The sequence below is a fragment of the Piliocolobus tephrosceles genome, chromosome 10 (assembly GCF_002776525.5).
Source record: "Piliocolobus tephrosceles isolate RC106 chromosome 10, ASM277652v3, whole genome shotgun sequence".
NCBI classification, from domain to species: domain Eukaryota; kingdom Metazoa; phylum Chordata; class Mammalia; order Primates; family Cercopithecidae; genus Piliocolobus; species Piliocolobus tephrosceles.
The window spans coordinates 102,579,268-102,600,372 of record NC_045443.1 but is presented as its reverse complement, the minus strand read 5'-3'; the positions used below and the strand labels follow the sequence as shown (position 1 = coordinate 102,600,372).

The window sequence follows — 21,105 nt, the reverse complement described above, 5'->3', positions numbered from 1 at the left end:
GTAACTTTATTTAATGAGCTTTAGTCCATTACTATTACATGTGATATAACAGTAATTTTTTTATGCTTGGTACTAAAATTGTCCAAGTAGAACTTGTTCAGTCTGCAAATATCTCCTTTCTATATATGTCCATATTCTTTCTTTTTGTTTTTCTTTTTTGAGATGGAGTCTTGCTCTGTCACCCAGGCTGGAGTGCAGTGGCACAATGTTGGCTCACTGCAACCTCTGCCTCCCGGGTTCAAGTGATTCTCCTGACTCAGCCTCCTGAGTAGTTGGGATTACAGGCACACCAGCACCTCGTCCAGCTAATTTTTGTATTTTTAGTAGAGCTGGGGTTTCTCCATGTTGGCCAGACCGGTCTTGAATTCCTGACCTCAAGTGATCCGCCCTCCTTGGCCTCCCAAAGTGCTGGGATTATAGGCGTGAGCCACCGCACCTGGCCAATGCCCATCATTCTTTTTTTTTTTTTTTTTTTTTTTGAGACAGAGTCTCACTCTGTCACCCGGGCTGGAGTGCAGTGGCCGGATCTCAGCTCACTGCAAGCTCCGCCTCCCGAGTTTACGCCATTCTCCTGCCTCAGCCTCCCGAGTAGCTGGGACTACAGGCGCCCGCCACCTCACCCGGCTAGTTTTTTGTATTTTTTAGTAGAGACAGGGTTTCACCATGTTAGCCAGGATGGTCTCGATCTCCTGACCTCGTGATTCGCCTGTCTCGGCCTCCCAAAGTGCTGGGATTACAGGCTTGAGCCACCGCGCCCGGCCAATGTCCATCATTCTTTAAGCACTTCCTTAATTTCTGGTGCAATCCATTATTCCAAGCTCCTTTTGTACTTTTCTGTTATACCCCAGCCCTGGAACTAGCCTTTTCGCCAAGGAACACTGGTTCCTTTTCAAGTGGAGAATGATGGTATTTAGAAAGATATATCTTGAAGCAAAATGTGCACCTGCTACCAATATGTCCTAACTTTTAGGTCCTCTCATTGCAGAGGGCAAGGAGACAGATACACACATGCGCACACACACACACGCACACACGCATCTCCTCATATATCTATATTTCTATATCTATTAATGCATATTTTAAAACTTAAACAAGGGGAAACCTGCAGTGGTATGCCAGTTTGAATCAGCTCATAGGGCTGATTACTAAAGGTTTGTAATTTTGTGAGCTGGTTTTGAAATCAGCTATGGGGCTATTCACAACATAGCAATTAGCAAATGCTACAAATCAAGGTGTGGGGGTGTGTGTGTGCTTTTTTTTCCCCCAGAGAGCCAGTTTAGCAGCACACCACCCGAAACCTTACTGTCATTCAGCATACTCAGAAACTAGTTTCAGACCTGCTCATACATAGCACTATGAAAAGCAAATCTAGAGATCAATATTTGTTTACAGTTCTTTTTTTTACAGATATAATTTACATACAGTGAATTGCACAAATCTTACATCTACAATTTAATGAGTTTTGATAAGTCTATGTGTATGTTTAACCCACATGCCTCTAATGATACACAATATTTCCATAACCCAGAAAGTTCCCTCATGTGCCTTTCTAGTCAATTTCCTCCCACCTAAAGGCAATCACCTTTCTTTTTCTTCTCTTTCTCCTTCCCCTCACCCCTTCTGGTCTCTGGTCTCTTTTTTCTCTTCTTTTTTCCCTTTTCTTCTTTTTTTTTAAAACCATAGCTGAGTTTTGCCTTCTCTAAAAACTTAATGAAATCACACAGTGTGGTTGGCATAATGATGCTCCCTACAATCCCCAAATAAGTACAGGTCCTGATTCCGTAACCTGTTAGGTTACAGGGCAAGAAGGAATTAAGGTTACAGATGAAACAAAGTTTGCTAATAGCTTTAAAATAAATATTCCTGGATTATCTGGGTGGGTCCAATATAATCACAAGGGTCATTAAAAGTGGAAGAGGGAGGCAGAAAAAGAGAGGCAGAGAAAGATGTGAGGATGGAAGCTGGCTCAGAAATACTATCAGGCTGTTGCAAAAGTAATTGCGGCTTTTGCCTTTGAAAGTAATGGCATAAACTGCAATTACTTTTGCACCAACCTAACACATTGCTGTCTTTGAAGAAGGAGAAAAGGGGCCACAAGCCAAGGAATGTGAGTGGCCTCTAGAAGCTGGAATAAAGTTCTCCCTTAGAACCTCCACAAGGAAGGCAGCCCTGCTGACACTTTGATTCTAGTGCAATGAGACATGTATTAGAACTTCTACCCTACCAAGCTATAAAATAAAAAATCTGTGTTACTTTAAGCTACTAAGTTTGTGGTAATTTAGTACAGAAGCCTAGTATTTTTTTTTTTTTCTATCAGGGCCTTCTCTCTTTCAGAATAATGTTAGTGAGATTCACAATTTTGTTAAGCATATTCATAATTTGTTTCATTTTATTACTGAGTAGTATTGCATTGGATGAATATACCCAAGTTAGTTTTTTCATTCTCCTGTTGATGAGCTTTTGAGTACTTTCCAGTTATGTACTACTATGATAAAGCTGCTATCGGCAGTTTTATACAAGTCTTTTTGTGGATAGATGAGCCTCCATTTAAGGGAATGGTATCAGATATTGAGTTTCTATAGCCCTTAAACCAAACAGTATAGGGAAGGGCACACTCTCACCCCCAGAAAGGCAGTCAATGCCTATATGTTCCTGAAAAATATCTTAGCCTTCAACATCCCAGTGTTGTGGAAATCATGTCTCCTGGCAAAAACCTAACAAAATCAGGTTAAGAAAGCCAAGACACTGTAATATATAGTTAAGATTTTAAAATAAATTAATAATTCTGCTAGAACCAGAATAGAAAATCAAAATGCCAGTAGCAGCACCACTAATGGTAAAGGGAGATAAATTTAAATGTATCCATTCATTGATTGCAGGGGGAAAGTGATTGAGTATTCACTTGGGGCTAACAACATCATGCTAGCCTGAGATATAAAGAACCTGTTGATAACCTAGTAGAGAAATGGACAGATAAGCAAACCTTTATGATTTGGTATTTTTAAGAGTTGATCATGTTATTCAATGGCTGTTATGGAAATAAAGAGGACTGATACCCCTAAGTCCACCTGGTGGGTGTGGATCCTGGAAGATTTCTGGGAGAAGAGAATGTCCTAGTTAAAGAGAACAGCAAGTCTAAAGTCTGGAGGCAGGAACTCGTGGGCATGGTTGAGGAACAACAGGGACCCAGTGAGCATTCAAGGATGGTGGACTTCTGCCTTCTCAGAGATACATTGTAAGGACAGCAGAAATATAAATCCCTTGAAGCACTGTTGACAGCTGTTTTGAAACCTCATTTCTTGGCTTCTTAATTTAAAAGAATTTAAATAGGAGACACATGGCATAGAGTAATTTATTGCAAAAGAAAAAGAGTAGTTTGAAAGTTACATGCAGAAATAGACAGTACACCCTGAGAGAGAGAGAATTAAGGGTGGGCTGCTCGTAAGGGTGGTGCAGCGTTGATTATTGCTGGGGAAACTCCCTTTATGAGAGTCTTACATGGTTATTCATAAGGAGATGGGAAGAAGTGTTACTAGTAAGCAAGTTCTGGGTGGTCTTCTGGGTGCACATGCACAGTAGCTGGTCATACTTGTTCATATGTCGCATGTCTCATTAGCATCTTAAATCTCCACCCAGGGGTGTGTTTACTATTATACTGAGCAAAGTGTCAGTTTGAAGGCAGGTAAAATTAAAATATGCATGCTCTTTACAAGGCAAAATCCCTACTGAAGATAGCTTTGCTTGAATGAACTCAATTCCAATGCAAATACTGAGGCTTACTGTGTTGGCCGTACGGTCACCATGGTTGCTGCGTTCCAAGAACATGGTCGTTTCCTTGACTACCTATTCTGCCTCAGCATTACCATGTACTTGTGGAGAAAAACTCTCAGCAGGGACCAATGAATAAGGTGCTCTAAGAGAGTACAAACATCACTGAAATCCTTTCAATTACTAAAAGTCGCCCTTCTCTTTTTTCTGTACAAGCAGTTCCCTCTTCCTGGAATACTCTTTCCTTCCTTTCTTATCCCTAGTCCTAAAATTTCTCTTAGCATGTGTCTTAATTTGTTTTAAGTTGCTGTAACAGATTATCACCGACTGGGTAATTTATAACGAACAGAAATTTATTTGGCTTACAGTTCTGGAGGCTGGAAAGTCTGAGATTGAGAGGCTGTATCTGGCGATGGCCTTCTTGGTGCTTCATAAAATGGCAGAAGGCATCACAAAGTGGGGGGTGTGTGTGTGTTTGTGCGTGCACACGTATGTGTGTGAAAGAGTAAACATGTGTGTGTAAGAGAAGGCGGAACTCAGTTTTATAACAAACCCACTCTCATGATAATGAGCCCACTCCCGAGATAACAATCTTTTCAAGAGGGCAGAACTCTCATGACCTAATCATCTCTTAATCACCCACTTCTCAACACTATTGTATCAGGAATTAATCTGCCAACACATGAGCTTTGGGGGACACATTCAAAGCACCGCAGCATGACTATTGATTCTTTAGCTTTTAGTCTAATATTACATCCTCTTAGAAGTCTTCCCTGATGTTTTTCTGCCCCAACCCCAAACTTGGAATGATGCTTCTGTTTTGTGTAACTATAGCCCCTCAGACTTTCCCGACCATAACTGTTGATATTATATTGTTTATCTAATTGTCTGGCTTCCCTGATAGGCAATGCAGCTGTAAACTCAGGAGTATTATTCTCATTTTACAGACATGGAATATGAGGCACGTTGTAGGATAAAGCCCCTATTCTGCATCTGTAAAACAGGAATGAAAATAGTACCTGTCTTAGAGAGTTGTCATGAGTACTGAAGGAGTTCATAGAGGCAAGGCAGTTAGAACAGTAAACCCTCAGTAGGTGATCTCATACTTGCCTCAAGACTTTATTCTCACAGTCATTTCCACTGCAGCAAATGGGAATTCCATTCTTCTAGCTGCCTGAGCCAAAAACCTTGGAGGCATCTTTAACTCCTCTCTCCCTGTTGAACTCTACATTTAATCCATTAGGAAATCCTGCATTTAAGCTTTACTCTCAAACAAATGTATCAGAGTCCAGTGCTTTTCCTCAGTGTCCACGCTGGGCTGGGCTACCATCCCACTCATCGGGATTATTACAAAAGCCTCCTCAGGGGTCTTCCTGCTTCTGCCCTGGCTTCCGCACTTGGCTCTCCACAGTGATCCCACTGAAACCTAAGCCAGAGTGGGCCACTTCCACTGAGATCCTTTTAGTGGCCCTCACCTTGCTCAGAGTCAAAGCCAATGGCCTGCAAGCGCTGCCCCTAGCCACTTCTCTGACTGCATCTGCAAATCTAATTTTTTCTTTTTTTATTCCTGGAGTCTCGCTCTGTTGCCCAGGCTGGAGAGCAGTGGCACAATCTTGGCTCACTGCAACTTCCGTCTCCCGGGTTCAAGCAATTCTCATGCCTCCCAAGTAGTTGGGACTACAGGCACGCACCACCACGCTCGGCTAATTTTTGTATTTTTGGTAGGGATGGGGTTTCACCATGTTGGCCAGGCTGGTCTCGAATTCCTGACCTCAAGTGATCCACCCACCTCGGCCTCCCAATGTGTTGGGATTACTGGCATGAGCCACAGCACCTGGCCTGCAAATTTTGCTTCATCTCAACCACTTGGTTACTTCACTACAGACACAGGCGACTCCTTGCTGTCTCTTAAACACAACATACACACTCCTGTCTTAGGATCTTTGTGCTTGCTGTACTTTGTACCAGATATCATTACTGCTCCCTCACTCCTTTTTGTTCAAGCCAAGGTCTCCCTGGATTACTTTATATAAAACAGTCCCCGCTCCTCTCCACACCTTCCCCACCCTTGCCCCCAAACTCTCAGTTATAACTCTTCATTTCTTTTCATAGTAGTTATCACCATATACCTAGATATATATTTGCTTATTGATTAGTTGTTTATTGTCTTTCCCCGTTTGAACATGAACGCTGTGAGGCAGGCATTCCTTTATGTTGTTCAATACTGTATTCCCAGAGCATAGGACAGAGCATGGCATTTAGCTAAGTGCTCAAAAAATATTTATAAATGAATGAATGATGATTTATATTTGGCACAAAAGAGGCCCACAATAGCTACTTGTTGAATGAACGAACAAATGAATATTGTAGACATTCCCAGGAAGGGCACTGATAATGGGGGTAGGGGCAGAAACTAGCACATGTGTCTGGAACATTGGCTGCATGGGCTGCATGTCCCCTGAATGATGGTTTTTCTCTAATTTTCTTTATGGGCATTTTATATGGTTTGTGGGACCACTTTTAAGTAGGCCACGTGGTGGTTCTTGAACCTCAGTCATCACCAGAAATACCCACAGAGATTCTTATTTAATGGGTCAGAGGTAGGACTGGGAAATTTGAGTAACTTTGAGCAAGGATTTAACCCTCGGTTTCCTCATATGTAAAATGGGATTATAATATCATTTTATAGAGTGTCAGGATTAAAGAAAATCATCTATGCGAAGTGTCTCATACATAGTAAATATTATATTCCCTTTGCTTCTGCTCAGGTTTTTGTTTTTGAGATGGAGTCTCACTCTGTCACCCAGGCTGGAGTGCAGTGGCGTGATCTTGGCTCACTGTAACCTCCACCGCCCAGGTTCAAGCGATTCTCATACCTCAGCCTCCTGAGTAGCTGGACTAAAGGCTCATGCCACCACACCTGGCTAATTTGTGTATTTTTAGTAGAAATAGGGTTTCACCATGTTGGCCAGGCTGATCTCAAACTCCTGACCTCAAGTGATCCACCTGCCTCGGCTTCCCAAAAGTGCTGAATTATAGGGGTGAGCCACCACATCCGGTCTGCTCAGGTTTTCTCTGAAGTTTAAAGGTTAAATTCTTATGAACAGTTCATTTTACATGCTCTCCTAAAATTCAGTTTTGATTCATCTCAATCCAGATCTCTACTTTGAGTTGCAGATTTATTTTTCAAACAAAGTCAGTATCTTCACTTGACTGTCTCATAGAGGTATCAAACTCAACATATCTAAAGCCACTCAAAATTGTCCCCTTCTGATCTCCTCCTCCACATTTCCCAAGTTAGGAAATGGCATAAGCTCAAGTTAGAAACTTGGGAGTCATTTTTTGACACTTTTTTTGCCTCTACCTTCCATGCATTCGATCAAATCCTTACAGTTCTATACCTGACCTATATCTTCAATCCACCATCATCTCCTAATCTCCATTGCCTGGAAACTGGTTGTCACACATCCTCTGTTGCACCTTTCTTATTCATTCTCCACTTTGCAGCCGGAATAATCTTTTTTTTTTTTTTTTTTTTTAAGAGACGAGGTCTCACACTCCACTACCCACGCTGGAATGCAGAGGCGTGATCATAGCTCACTGCAGCCTCGAACTCCTGGGCTCAGTCAGGTGCGTGCCACCAAGCCTGGCTAATTTTATTTTATTTTTGTAGAGATGGGGGTCTGGGGATCTGGGGGTCTTGCAATGTTGCCCAGGCTGGTCTCAAACTCCTGGCCTCAAGTGATCCTCCCACCTCAGCCTCCCAATGTGCTGGGATTAGTCCGGGATCATCTTTTACAAATGCAATTTCTCATGTCCAGATGGACCTTTTCAACTCTTCATTGGCTTCTTTTGTCTTTAGGATTAAGCCCAAAGTCCTTAACCTGACCCTCAAGGGCCCACCCACCTCTCCTTCCCAGGTAGCTCTCTCAGTCTAAGCACAGTGGCCTTTTCCCAAAGCCTTCACAGAGCCCCTTCCTACCAAAGGGCCTTCAAACCTGCAGTTTCCACAGCTAAATGCACTGCCCACCCCACCCCCTTCTCTCTGTTGCCTGCCCTAACTCCTCCTTATTCTTCAAGGCTGAGATTTAATGTCACTTCCTCAAGGAGATCTTTCTTACCCCCTAGCACAGACAGGCTCCTTTGTTATACACTCTCATAACTCTCAGGCTTTTTTCCAGCAATCACAACAGCATTACTACACAGCCTCAATTCCAAGCCACTTGCTTCGCATTTGAAGTTGCCAGCTGTCAGACGGGAGATGAAGTAGAAATGGGATTGTTGTTGTCTGCACCCATTAGGACCCTGTTTTTCACAAGGGGGCATTTCCTCATCCGATTCCAACGTGAGTTATTTTCAGGGCTGAAATTTGATTTAAATTTGAATTCCAACTTGAAGCTTAACATATCTCCAAAGTACTACTTTGCGGTACTGAATGAAGAATATAAGTAGAAGGTTGCCTGCTACATGCCATGTAATGCTCTGAAGGACAGTAGAAACCACCAGCTCGCTCAGAAAAAAATGGTGGAAGAATTTTCAAGACCAAGAGACGCTGGCTTCTGTATATGCTTTGTGTAGAAGTCTTGAAAGACTACACACTCAGGGGAGGAACACTTACCGGGTGGAACTTCTGCCAAACTTTCAAGAGCAGCTACTTTCTAATGATCTGTAATTCAAAAAACAACCAGAACAAAAACCAGTTGGAAATGCAGTCAAAACATTGCTTTTCCATATTCCTTGCAATTATACTTTCATTTTTAGGTGGTGAGGAACACCAGGATGAGCCATTATAAAAAGCATGACTGCAGATGGCCAAGAGTGATACGGATGCACCCTTCACCCTGAAGGTGAAGGTTAAAGCTCAAAGTCTGATTGCAAAGGATAAGGGGGAAAAAAAAAAACCTGGATAAATGTATGCCGGTGTCCTTCAGCACCAGAAAAAGCTGCTACTAAATCACTGGTGTGGGTTGGAATTGGTAGAAGCTTTGATTTGAGGAAAAGAGTATCATTAGCTGTGTCATTTTGAGTTGTTTTAGAGACAAGGTCTCACTCTGTGGCCCAGACTGGAGTGCACTGATGCGATCACAGCCCCCTGCAGCCTTGAACTCTTGGGCCCAAGCGATTCTCCTACCTCAGTCTCCTAGCTACTTCGGGTCTCTCTGTGTTTGCCCAGGCTGGTCTTAAATTCCTGGCCTCAAGCGATCCTCTCGCCTGATCCTCCCAAAGTGTTGAAGTTACAGGCATGAGCCACCAATCCTAGCAATAGCTGTGTAATTTTTAAAATAACAGGCTTCGAACCAACACTTTGCTTTTGTTCACTGTAGCATCCCTGGGGTGTGTCTCATTCCCTGAATCATACACGGTAGATGCTCAATAAATAGTTTTGTAAATAAATGAGCTCTTGGATTTACCTGCAGACTTTGGATCAGTTTGATCTAGGTTTAAAAGCAAGTGTGGGGAAACTTGAAAAGCCTGGCACCCCAGCCAACTCCTCAGCGCCCCGTGTGCTTGGCGCCTACACCTGCCTGGCACGGGGAGGGTGCTACGGGGCTGCCCTAAACCTCACCCCTTCAGCGGTGGTCCCTGCCCTTCTCGGCTCCTGCACCGCCCACACTACGCGCTGCTGGGCCCAAAGACACGTGCTTCGGTTTTAACCCCCGTCTGCAAGAAATGTGACCTCAGCCAAAAACAGGCCGCTGGTCTGAGAAGAGAAATCATGAGTCATGGATTCGGGGGTTCGGACCTTGGAGCAGGCGGTGAAGTGGGCGTGCGTGGGTTGGTGGGGAAGAGGGCTGCCGAAGGACGCCACAGCCCTTCTCTCCTGGGCAGGATCCCCAGAAAACTGCCCCCTCGCCGTCGTCCAGCGCCCCCGTTCCCGACAGCTGTCTGCCAGGGCGCGGCCGGGGTCCGGGCGGGGCGGGGCGGCGCTGTCGCTCCGGATCGCCGCCCCGCGGGCCACATCACCAAGGCCCGGGCTTCCCCGGCGGCGGCGCGGCTGCGCTTGCGCGGGGCTGCCGCGCGGGGGCGGGGCGGCAGGGAGTCAGGGGGCCGCGGGCGCCGGCTGCCGGGCTGTCAGCTCCGAGCTGCCGCCGAGTGAGGAGGCGCGGGAGCAGGAAGGAGCCGTGGGCTGGGAGCCGCTGTCCTCCCCGCCACCACCGGTGCCGGAGACTAGGTGAATGCCCCTTCCATCCCCCGCCCCGGGTGTCTCGGTCCCGTCTGAGGAGACGGGGACCCTTCTCCTCACACCAGCCGCTGCCGCCGCCGCGCTCCGGCACAGGTGACCGTGGAGGGGAAGTCTCGGCTTCGGCCGCTGCGCCGCGTTTGGGCGCATCCCAGGTGCGGGAGGGAGGTGGGGCCGAGAGGCCTGGGCTCGGGACCCGGCGGAGGGGGCGCGGGGAGCGGTGGGAGCGGTCCCGCCCGAGTCGCCGTGCCCCCTGCGGACGCCTCCCGGGACCGCCGGGTAGCGCCCGAGCCCAGGCCCCCGCGCCTGCCCCACATCGGGCGGTGGGAAGCTGCTCCGCGGCCGCCGCGGTTGAGCGGTCTCGGGCGCCCAAGGCAGGGGCAGGCGGCGGGTGGTTGACTGAGTGATGGCTGAAGGTGAGCTGGGATGGAGATGCTGCGAGGGCGGCTCGGGCACACCCCAGATGCCTATTCAGGGCTCCGCGAGGGCCCCGTTACCCTGTTCTTTCATTTTTCTCTTTATATATATATGGAGCATATGTCAATTTTAAAAGCCCAAATGCTCATTTATAGAGAGAGATGACACATATCTATGTGTTACCTATATACATTGATATGTGTATTACGTATATATGTCATCTTTTTTTGTAGTGGACAATTTTTAAATTGAGATATACATCACATGCCATAAAACTCATTCTTCTAAAGTGTGGCTTTTAATATATTCACAAAGTTTTCCAAATATGACCACTATCCAGATCATCCCAAAAGAAGCCCTGTCTCAGTAATCACTCCTCATTTCCCCTTGACCCCACCCCACTAGCCACCACTAATCTACTTGCTGTTTCTGTGGGTTTGCCTATTGTGGAAACCTCATATAAATGGAAGCGTACAATATGTGGCTTTTTGGTCTGGCGTCTTTCACATACCGTAATGTTTTCAAGTTTCACTCATGTTGTAGTATGTATCAGTACTTTACTTTTTATAGCGTATTAATATTGTTGTATCAGTGTACCACATTTGTTTATTCATCAGTTGATGAACATTTGGGTTGTTTCCAGTTTTTGGCCATTGTGTGTAATGCTGCTATGCACATTTGTGTACAGGTTTTTGTGGACATGTGTTTTCAGTGCTCTTGGGTATATACCTAGGAGGGCAATTGCTCTGTGTTTAACTTTTTGAGGAACTGCCAAGCAAAGCAGCTGTACCATTTTACATTCCCACCAAGCAGTGTATGAGGGTTCCAATTTCTTCACATCTTCCCCAAGGCTTGTTACTTTTTACTGGTTATTTTTTATTATAGCCATCTTAGTGAGTGTGGAATGGTATCTCTTTGTGGTTTTGATTTGCATTTCTCTAATGAATGGAGATGCTGAGCATCTTTTCATGTGCTTATTGGCCATTCATATATTTTCTTTGGCGAAAATGTCTGTTCATATCTTTTACCCATATTTTAATTGGGTTGCTTGGCTTTTTCTTTTTATTTCCTTATTTACTTATTTATTTATTTATTTTGGAGACTGACTCTCAGTATGTCACCCAGGCTGGAGTGCAGTGGTTTAATCTTGGCTCACTGCAACCTCCACCTCTGGGGTTCAAGCGATTCTCCTGCCTCAGCCTCCCGAGTAGCTGGGACTACAGGCACGCACCACCTTGCCTGGCTAATTTTTGTATTTTTAGTAGAGACATGGTTTCACCATGTTGGCCAGGTTGGTCTCCAACTCCTGAAATCAAGTGATCTGTCCCCCTTGGCTTCCTAAAGTGCCAGGATTACAGGCATAAGCCACCGCGGCCAGTCTGGGTTGCTTGGCTTTTTATTGAGTTTTATTGTTCCTTTATGGAAAAAAATTCTATTAATAGGTTTGGATACTGGCACTGACTTGAAAAAAATCCAGCCAATCTGACACCGAAAAAGTTAATGCTTACTATTGAGTAAAGGTTAAGTAAGTGCCACTTCAGTCTGTAAGAATACCCTACCTGTTCATTCTTGGACATCTTACTGCCCCTTTACATTTACTGTCCTGGTGTTTTGAGCAGGGCTACAGAAGGCATATTCCTGACTGGAGTCAAGAGAGACCGCCCTTAATTGGTACTTTCATATATTCTATGCTCAATTTGAAAATCCCCGTTATCACTTTAATTACAAGTAATTTATATTGGTGGCCAGCTGAACAAACTAACAATAAATGGCAAGAACAAATTACTCAATTTTTTATATGTTTAACTTCTCAGTAAAGTGGAGAATCTTGTTTTCTTAAGTTTGTGCAGTGTAGTTTTTATTACAATTATGTCCACGTGTGGGTGGTAAATAAATATTTTTGATGGCACAAAAGTTAAGAGCCACTTACAGCTAAATGAATGCTGCTGTGCTTATTTCATGGTTAATTTCTGAGTGCATACAAATTCACCATCAGGTCTTTCATAGCAAAAAACACCTAAAAAGACCTGATGTTATCTCCCAGGAATTCAAACTCAATTTTCCACTGATCTAATATGATTGTTGTTAAAGAAAAAAGTTACCCAATGATACTTATTAAAGCATGGTAAAGAAGTGTATCCAGGACCACTGTGATAGGTGAAGGGACCATGGAAGGAGATTTTGCAGTGTGGGAGGAAGACTAGGCTCAATTCTGAATACAGCATGGGCAAATGGGAATTTATAGCCAAGGAGCAGTGTTATGGTCAGTGAACAGAAAAGTACTGAGAGGAAACCTCGGGGGTAATGGATATTCAGACCAAACCAACCTAACAGGATTCTTGCTGAAGACAGGCCAGAGTGATCAGACACCACCTGGGGGACAGTGGAAGATGAGGAACCTAATCAGATTGTGAGGTTAATCAGGTAGCAAGAGTAATCAGAAAGCGAGGGCCGGCTGGGTGCAGTGGTTCATGCTTCTAATCCCAGTACTTTGGGAGGCTGAGGCGGGCTGATCACCTGTGGTTGGGAGTGCTAGACCAGACTGGCCAACATGGTGAAACCCTGTCTCTACTAAAAATACAAAAATTAGCCAGGCACCTGTAATCTCTGCTACTCGGAAGGCTGAGGTAGGAGAATTGCTTGAACCCAGGAGGCGGTGGAGGTTGTAGTGAGCTGAGATCACGTCACTGCGCTCCAGCCTGGGTGACAGAGCAAAACTTTGTCTCAACTCGAAAAAAAAAAAAAAAAAAAAAAAAAAAAAAAAAAAAAGCAAGGGCCAAGAGTCAGGGGCTCTTGCTAAACTGACTTAGCAAGGTTCTTTGATAAAACTGCATTTTACAAGGAAGTGCACAGATGGGCCTAGGAGAAGGTTCAGGGGCCTGAGTAAAATTTCGTCAAGAAAAGAATCTTTGTCATTGTTTATACTTCCCAATTTCCAAAACTTTATGGAAATACAAGTAAAGGTTTTCCAATGGAAATAATAGGTAAGCAACTGATAAAAAGCATGTGAAGCACAGGCTTACTCTGCTCATCAACCTATACATGACAAAATGATGGATATATGAATTAACCCTTTTATGCCCCTGTCTTTATTTAGAAGAATGAGGCTGGTAATTTCAGGTTTATAACCCAAAATGTGTTTTCACTTTGTTTTAACTAATGAAATTATTATCAAACATATTGAAAATATAAACTATCCAACCTAATATTGATTGTTAGCAACTTACTCAGTGGATGTACAAATATCCTGCAGCTACAGATGTTTTCCCAGATTGTCCTTCTCTGCCTCCTGGAGTTTTTAGTGGCTCTTATTGGGAAGGACTGAAAGTAGAGGACAGTGACAATTGGGAAACGATATGGAGATATCCCTGAGAAGTGATGGTCACAGCTGACCTGTCTCCTTTATGGTAGATGAGGGTAGAGACCTCTTTTGTTCTCTCTGAACGTATTGTAGTTAGATTTATTTAGCTTAAAAATAACAAATATAGAACTATTTAGATGGAAATGACTAGAACTGTCAGTTATTCTATTTTAATGTGAATGGATTTAATCAGATTGCTTTCTTCTTGGTTAGCTACACTAAGGAAGTGGGAGTTTTGACTTGAGGAGGGATAGGAGATGTAAGTATTACGGGATTGTGGAACATTTTGGAATTTTGGGCAAAATTTGCCCTATTTCTGAAAGTGAGGGTGTTAAAAATGGAAAGCTTCAGATAGCATGAGGGATCTGAAACATGAGAAAAGCAAGACTGAAACAATGTGGAAGGAAAGGTTGTAGGATATAAAGACAGATTCGACTTATTTAGACATTTTTGCCCAAGAAAAATGTCTGAATAGGAAAAGTGGGAACCTTTTCCTTCATTTGATCCCTCTTCCCTTTTGCCGCCTTGCTTCTCCATGCTAACTGTTCTAGGACCCGGAAATCAGACTGGGATTACTGTTGTTCATGTTGAAGCTTTCAAGTGTGCTAGTTACACCCCTTTTCTCTCCAGATTCTAGTCAAATTGAGATCAGACTCAAGCCAGATGAGGATTTAAATACTATTAAAATAGTAGTGTAATTTTCATTTCTGATAAAGCTAGATTGGGGAACTGAGCTTAGACCCATGCTGACTGTTCTTTCTTAATTTACCTACACAGATGAAACTGTTGGACCAGGAAATGGAAGGGAAAGTCCTGTCCTAAGGAGCTTATCTTGTAGGAGTTACAATGGAAAGGAAAACTTTCTGTCCTTGAGGGCACAGCAAGTCCAAGAGAGCCAGTGAGAGCTTAGGGGTGGAGCCTGTCTGAAAAGTTGACCTTTGTACCTATCCTAGCAATTAGATAAGTCACTTTCCTGCGGGAGGAACCAGTGATGGGGGTGGAGAGAAAGAAAAGTGTTCCTTTAATCTTGTTTTCTCCTACTTAGAGGAGTGAAAGTTCTGTTGTCATTGCAGAGAGAAGTAAACAGCCATCCTCTCATAGTTAAGTATGTTATGGGAAATAGTGTTTTGTAGGCTAGCCTGGGAACTAATTCACCATTTATAAAAATGAACTGCCTATATATTTTCCTTGGAAATAGCTAAATCTCTTAGAAACTTTTGAGTGATTATTTTACTGTGTGGTTAAATATATAGATTATTCAAGTATATTTCCCTGTTTTACCAGTACTAGTTAAGTATTTATGGAATGTCTAATACATAACAGGCACTGGGCTAGGCTTTGGGATTCAGTGATGAACAAGAATGGGTCCTTGCTCTAGTTTACTACCTAGAAAAACAATTAGTACAAGTGCCATTACAATAAAGCATAATAAGCATTGGTTAAGTGTAGAGTGCTTTGGAACCACAGAAGAAGGAGAACTTATCTATGAGGGCCAGGGACATGATGTTTAAGAGCTGAGATCTTAAGTTGAATAGGAAGTAGCTAGGTAAAAGGGAAGAGTGAGGTTGAGCAAAAGTGTTTTGAGCAAAAAGAACATGTGGAAAGGCCAAGAGGTGTCTGAATGTGGTACACTAAAGTGACATATTTTTTCTTTAACTGCAGGCACCTACTAGTAGATTGTGAAAGCAAATTAGTGAGTTATAATCCAGATTTTTTTTTTTTTTTTTTTTTTAAGAAATACAGTAGAAAATAAGGGTGTGTCACTCAGATACTTACTGGATTGTAGGGGTAAGTAGAAGTGTTTATGCAGGATTTAGTTAACGTTGTTAAAGAATTTGGATTTATCTTAGTGGAAATAACAAACTATTGAAAAGTTTTAATCAGGGGCTGATTAGAGATCTTTAGAAAAAGATCTCTTTGAGTACCTGGTCTTTCTTAACTTGAATGTAAACTTCAAATTCATTGGCCCAGCATTACAGGTATTCCAAAACCTGGTTACAATCTATTCCTTGTAAAAAATCTTCCCACTGTTTTTGTTATTGGAATCTCCCAGTTCATAAAGATTCGTTTGCCTAAGTACCTTTGCACCAAGACCAAAAGGTCTGTGAGAACAGATTTCTCTGGCAACTAGTATAGTGCCTGGCTTACAATAGAGACTAAGCCAATTTTCGTTGATAGAGTCTAACTACCTTTAATATGAGGAACGTTATGCAGTAGTAAACATGACGTTGCTGTTTCTAGTAATGTCTGCTTTGGGACAAAGAAAAGGTTTTCATTCAAATTTTTTTTCTCAGTTGAAATCATCTTAGTGATAGACCCGCATATATTTATTAAAAGATAATTTAACAAAGGACATTCTTATATTGAAACGGTAGTAGAGATAATAAAAAGAACAATGAACATTCTGGTTTTGATGTTTCTTCTCCCAGGGAGTACAGGGCAGTGACACAGATTGCTCACAGGAGCAGCAATCCAGAAATCATTTCTGTTTTGTTTAAATTTAGAGGCATTCTCTGAGCACTCACCCAAAGGCAGTTTTAGAAAAATGGCTAAGGCCAAATGAATAAATTATTAGGTTGGTGCAAAAGTAAGTGATAAAAACTGCAGTTACTTTTTCACCAACCTAAATGGATGAAAATATATCAATCATATGAGCTTAATGAACAGTCAACAGTAAATAGATTTTGTTCTTACAAATGAAAATAGAATATCCATATAGCCTAAAGAATTTACAAATAAGAATTTAATGATGTCAGTTTGTTGCCAGAGAATGAATGATTCTAGTGTCACAGTATTATGACTTCACAGAATTAAATTGTGAAACCCAACCATAAAGGAAGAATTCTTTCAGTGTTTGGTTCTGATCAGTGGTAAAATAAGTTATGAGAAGTTCATGAAAGGTAAGGAAATTTCAGTTCCGATTCAAATTTATCTTACTAAATTTTTGATTTGTGAAAATTTTGCTCATTAATTTTTAAGTTAGGGTTTGTGTATCTTACACTGGAATGCCAAAATCAAATTTTGCTAATATGGAATGGCTTTTAAAAAGCACTCAGAGAATTTTATCTTATTATATTCCACGGAGTCTTATTTTTTAAGCAGTACATTGTAGAACTAAATAGAAACTGTTAACTTGTATAAATTTCTCCTAAGGAAATAACTCTAAATTTGGGAAAGTATTAGGCACAGAGATATTCATTTTCATTGCAATGTAATTTAGCCAAATAATGTCCTGCTATAGGGAAATTATTTACTAAAATATGGCAATCCATTTGAAAAAGTTTAACCATTAAAAATACTTTTTTAGAGCAATAATTTCTTCCTGTTAATTACTTTTTAAATTAAAAAGTAAAAAGTACTCAATTTAAACAGAAGTTCAAATAATATACAAATATGCAGAATCAAAAAAAGGGAAAATGGTATTTCAATCTTGCTTTATATTACTGCTTACCCCTTCCCTAGCCACTTCAATCTAGGCATACCCAGTTCCTTAGAGGTAAATGCTTTGAGCACTTTGGTATTTGCCTTGCAGATCTTTTTCTAATCCAGTGGTTTTTAAACTGTGAGGAGGAGTTTCAGGGTCTTCTCAAGTTGAGTAATATGGGGACCCAGTGGTTGGAAACCAGGGTGCTTCAATGGGTACTACTTTGCTTTTACAAAACTGTTTTATTTGTTAGGATTTCACATAGGGTTTAATTTAAATAAAGGGTTCCTCTGCATTGAAAATAAAAGTTTAGCCAACCACAGTTCCTGTAGTCCCAACTACCTCAGGAGACTGAGGTGGGAGGATGGCTTGAGTTTAGGAGTTTGTGACCCATCCTGAGAAAAGTAGTGAGGCTGTGTTAGTCCATTCTCACAGTGCTATAAAGAAATAACCAAGACTGGCTAATTTATGAAGGAAAGAGGTTTAATTGACTCACAGTTCTGCATGGGGAGGCCTCAGGAAACTCATAGTCATGGTGGAAGGCAAAGGGGAAGCAAGGGCCTTCTTTACATGGCAACAGGAGAGAGAAAAGCGTGAGGAGCGAAGGCAGAACAGTCCGTTATAAAACCATCAGATCTCATGAGAACTCACTCACTATCACCAGAACAGCGTGGGGGGAATCCACCCCCATGATCCAACTACCTCTGACCAGGTCTCTTCCTAGACATGTGGGGATTATGGGGATTACAATTCAAGATCAGATTTGGGTGGGGACACAACCAAAGCATATTAGAGACCCTGTCTCAAAATTAAAATCAATGAATAAATGGAAGTTTTAAAACAACTGTCCTAATTTAGAAAACAAAGTCCTAAGCCCCCTAGTCAGGCATTCCATGTCTTCCCCAAGTTTCTCATTTTGCTGCTTGGTCATATTGAATCTTCTCTTCGTACCTTCCCATTTTCCCATCATTTTCTGCCTGATTACCATTCACCTCATTGAAAAGCACTTTTCCGCCTCTCCCCTCCCCACCTCCCCTCAATTCTCTAAATCTTACCTGTTCTTAAAGGTTCAGTGCACCAGCCAGGCACGGTGGCTCATGCCTGTAATCCCAGTACTTTGGGAGGCTGAGGTAGACGGATCGCCTGAGGTCGGGAGTTTGAGACCAACCTGCCCAACATGGAGGAACCTCGTGCCTACTAAAAATACAGTATTAGCCAGGCGTGGTGGCGCATGCCTGTAATCCCAGCTACTCAGGAGGCTGAGGCAGGAGAATTGCTTGAACCTGGGAGGCAGAGGTTGTGGTGAGCCGAGGTTGCGCCATTGCATTCCACCCTGGGCAACAAGAGCGAAACTCCGTCTTAAACAACAAAAAAAAAAGAGTTTAGCTCACCATCATTTTGTTCATTCCTCCTTTCAGCTTGTAGTTGGTGAACACTTACATTTTGTCCAATACTGTGTAGGTAATATGCAGAATTTTGTAGCAAAAGCTCATAGACTAATAAAGGATGATCTTAATGTAAATAAGTGAAATAATGTGTTATAAAGCAAGAGCATTCCGGGAGCAGGTACTAATAAACAAGGCAATTTATGATATGATTACTTTGCTGGATCTCCAGAAAATATTTGTTCATTTTATTTATTTATTTATTTGAGATGGAATTTCCCTCTTGTTACCCTGGCTGGAGTGCAACAGTGTGATCTCGGCTCACCGCAACCTCTGCCTCCTGGGTTCAAGCGATTCTTCTGCCTCAGCCTCCCAAGTAGCTGGGATTACAGGTATGCGCCACCATGCCCAGTTAATTTTGTATTTTAGCAGAGACAGGGTTTCTCCATGTTGGTCAGGCTGGTCTCAAACTTCCAACCTCAGGTGATCCGCCTGCCTCAGCCTCCCAAAGTCCTGGGATTACAGGCGTGAGCCACCGTGCCCAGCCATATTTGTTCATTTATTGAGTAACAGAAGATAGTGCAGAGATAGTTCACCTATGAATCAGAGGTGAAACCTGGGAAGGAGCTATTTCCATTCTTGAGCAATAAACTGTGTTCAAAAATAACTTGAATCCAGTTTACTGGGTTCCAGTGTTGGGCATGAAAGGAGCTGAGAGGGAACACTGATGATACACCTTGGTTCTATCATCCTCGTGCCCATGGCTGCGTACACTGTTGCCGGAGGATTATAACACAGAGAAATATCTGCAGTGGCTCCCTTATTATTAACTGGTTAGTCAGAAAGTCATGAACTCAAGTCCTGTGTCTTTATCTTACTAACGTTGTAACTTTGGGCATATTATCTAACCTCTGAGATGCAGTTTTCTAAACTGTAAAGGATGAACATACCTATCTTCTAGGTTTTTCACAAAAGATAAAATGAGGTCAGTATATATAAGAGAAAGCGATTCTTTTTGCTTTAAGTAGTGTTGATGTAGATAGAATGGGTGATCTCCTTTCCTTTAGGTTTAAGTTTTTACATATTTTGTAGGACTTATTGATTAGAGTTTAGTTCTCTGGAGCAGTGCTTTTTTAGTCTGAGCGTGGTATTTTGATAAGATATTCATATTCCTGGTAAGTATAAATGATATAGTAAGCAAATTAGGCCAAAGGACTACTTCCTGGAGAAATAAACATTTTTTTCATCATTGTCCAATGTATTCTACTGGGACTTAACAAAAGGCTACTGTTATAAATGTGACAAAGCAAAATTTTTAGGGATCCCTAGCTCCCAAAAGCTCAGCTGCTACATTTTATCTGCTACATTTGCCTGTCTTTTAGATAAGAAACAATAAAGAATTTCCATAACAACAATTTTAATTATTTCAGAGAAAAGTCAGCAAACTGTGTTGTCACATTTCAAGATTAGTGGAGTTTCAAAATGACTCCAGGCAAACTCATGGTGGATTCTAATACTTTCATGAGTTCTGGATGAGTAGACTTAGTTCATTAGCCCAGGATAACCCTTATTGTGTGAGTTAAGATAATCTGGTTTATTTGTAATTTATAAAAATGTTATTTAGATGTCTTTTGTGAATTAAAATATATGTGAGATATGATATTTAAATTAAAAAAACAGTGTTAGGGCTAGTTCGTAATCCAACTTTGTCTTTTTTTCCTTTTAAAACGTTGTGATTCCCTGAAGACTTGTACTTTTTGGTGTATATATATGTACTGTTTAGTATGTATTTATATTCGTCAGTGCACACACATATATATGTAAAATATGTATGTAATTTAAAAATATACTGGCAGTTTAATGAAAAATAGAATGTTATATAAAATATAAATACTAAAATCCAGTTGATTTTTTTATTTTTTATTTTATTTTATTTTTTTTTGAGATGGAGTCTTGCTCATCACCCAGGCTGGAGTGCAGTGGCGTGATCTCAGCTCACTGCAAGCTCCGCCTCCCAGGTTCACGCCATTCTCCTGTCTCAGCCTCCGGAGTAGCTGGGACTACAGGCGCCTGCCAACGCGCCCGGCTAATTTTTTGTATTTTTAGCAGAGACGGGGTTTCACCGTCTTAGCCAGGATGGTCTCGACCTCCTGACCTTGTGATCCACCCGCCTTGGCCTCCCAAAGTGCTGGGATTACAGGCGTGAGCCACCGCGCCCGGCCTCAGTTGATTTTTTTAATAGAAAATTAGAACAAAACAGTTCATCTTAAAATTAAAAGCCAGTGGCCAGGCATGGTGGCTCACACCTGGAATCCCAGCACTTTGGGAGACTGAGGCAGGTGGACCTGAGGTCAGGAGTTCCAGACCAGCCTGGCCAACATGGTAAAACTTCGTCTCTACTAAAAATATAAAAATTAGTCGAGCATGGTGGTGCGCACCTGTGGTCCCAGCAACTCAGGAGGCTGAGGCAGAAGAATTTCTTGAACCCAGGAGGTGGAGGTTGCAGTGAGCCAAGATTGCACTGCTACACTTCAGCCTCAGCGACAGAGTGAAACTGTGTCTCAAAAAA

At 42.2% G+C, this 21,105-nt stretch overlaps 1 protein-coding gene across 2 annotated transcripts in view; it reads left to right on the top strand.

Moving 5' to 3' along the window:
• Positions 1-9,817: 9,817 nt before the first annotated feature.
• The window catches only part of SLC41A2 (solute carrier family 41 member 2), a 143,654-nt gene continuing 132,366 nt past the window's right edge, over positions 9,818-21,105 (top strand). Inside the window, exon 1 of one of the 2 annotated variants that reach the window (XM_023192081.2) lies at positions 9,818-9,940. The gene's annotated coding sequence lies outside the window, so the exon portion shown is untranslated. Of the gene's footprint in view, positions 10,046-21,105 lie in introns of both variants that reach the window. The other variant, XM_023192145.2, reaches the window with a different exon arrangement.